The 1,644-nt window shown below is 40.2% G+C and overlaps 1 protein-coding gene across 1 annotated transcript in view; it reads left to right on the forward strand.

Annotated features, from left to right (window-relative positions):
* The window catches only part of LOC107089927 (neuroligin-1-like), a 36,285-nt gene that overhangs the window by 643 nt on the left and 33,998 nt on the right, over positions 1–1,644 (forward strand). The window lies entirely within an intron of this gene.

Consider the following 1,644-nt stretch of genomic DNA (forward strand, 5'->3'; position numbering starts at 1 on the left):
TGGAAGCAGAATTTCCCTGAAGGAGTAATCCCAACGGAGAAATAAAGCTGAGTCTAAGTCTAAGTGGCCATCTGAATGTAGGACTGTTGATGATTTCAATGGTCCTTTATAACTTTCATCCCCAAGTTTACCCTTTATTTTCACAAGGCTTTTGTTTTAAAAATACAAATCCAATAACCTTCCTTTAAGTATAAAGATGGATTTTTTTAATGCTGTTTCTAGCTGGATAAAAATGTCTCACCTTCATTGCATAAGGAAGAATGAGCCAAACTTGTGGAGTTCTACAATCCTTGGCTGATTCCTGCTTGAGGCGTCTTAATAAAATGGATTCTCTGGTGTGTTTTTAAAACTAAAATGTCATGAAAGTATCAAAAGCTTGAGAAAGCTCAGACATCATTAACTGATCTCTGAATAATCATTTGAAAGGCCTACAGTAGTGATCCTAATGCATGTAAACATCAGTCTGAAGAATGTCATTTAAATATTTATTTATTCATTTTCTGACATTTAACTTTTAATAATTTTGGTAATCATTGCTGACCTAAAATGTGGAACTTAATCCCTTACAGGAAGAAGAAAAGGCCAAGTCTTTTTTTCACCTTATGTAAATATGTTTTCAGCTGTGCACTGAAGGACTCGACTTTCCACAAAATGCTGTTTATGTCTTCCAGTTAAAACACTCTTAAAAAAAAAAATTAAATTCCAACATAAGGCAACGTGAGGGAAATAAGGGGCATTGTGACAGCAGCTCTACCTTCATTGAAAATAACTCCCATTCTAAATCTCTGTCTAGCAATAAAAACATCATTTATCTTGTTTAAGCCAGAGGATTATTCTGTGAGTTCTACGTTTTCTTAGCTAATACAGACGTAACCGTCCATGCATTGAAAAACTCCTTTACCTCGGCCAACTTAGCAGTCCACAAGGCCATTCGCTCTACTGTTCACCTTGTATTGTCATGGCTCCATGTTGGTGCAATAATGATGAGAGACAAGCTTGTTTTTTACCCAACTGCCATTGTAGATCAATGATGAGAACAACTTCAGAGACCCATCAGTGAAGTCAGAGACAGAAAAGGCCAAGGAATGACAAAACGAGCACGGAGAAGTGCCTCAGCAATGCTAACCTTTACTCAGCCTCCCCCAAATTGACAAAAAGAAGAAGAGAGAAAAGAGCAAAATGTTCCATCTGGGCAAGTAACCTTTTCTCCAGCCACCAATCAGGTGGCTCAGAGTGATGCGTGCGGCGGGTATTTACTGTTTAAGTGGCCTCACAAAGGTGAGTTATAAGTGTATGTTTGCAATTGTATGCATGTTTCCCCAGGAGCAGAAGGACGGGTGTGTTCGTTCGCGACCATATGTGTGTCGCTACCTTTTAGGTTTTAGTCGTGTGTGTCTGTATCTGCATGTGCAGAGCTGAGATAGTGCAAGAGGCAGGCTGACATTTCCAGCCAGTCTGTTTATGACTGGAGGCGACGGGCAGCCGTGCAGCGACATCACCTCCTGGGTGGCCAGGCCCTCATTATGGTGGAAACACTGACAGAAAGAAAGGAAGACTTGAGCATGACTGCAGAAAAGAATTTCATGTTAACTGGCCATATTTTGCTCTGTGGCTTTGGGCAACATTCTTCCTCACTTGGATCTT

The sequence above is a fragment of the Cyprinodon variegatus genome, unplaced genomic scaffold (assembly GCF_000732505.1).
Source record: "Cyprinodon variegatus isolate N-32 unplaced genomic scaffold, C_variegatus-1.0 Scaffold272, whole genome shotgun sequence".
Classification (NCBI taxonomy): domain Eukaryota; kingdom Metazoa; phylum Chordata; class Actinopteri; order Cyprinodontiformes; family Cyprinodontidae; genus Cyprinodon; species Cyprinodon variegatus.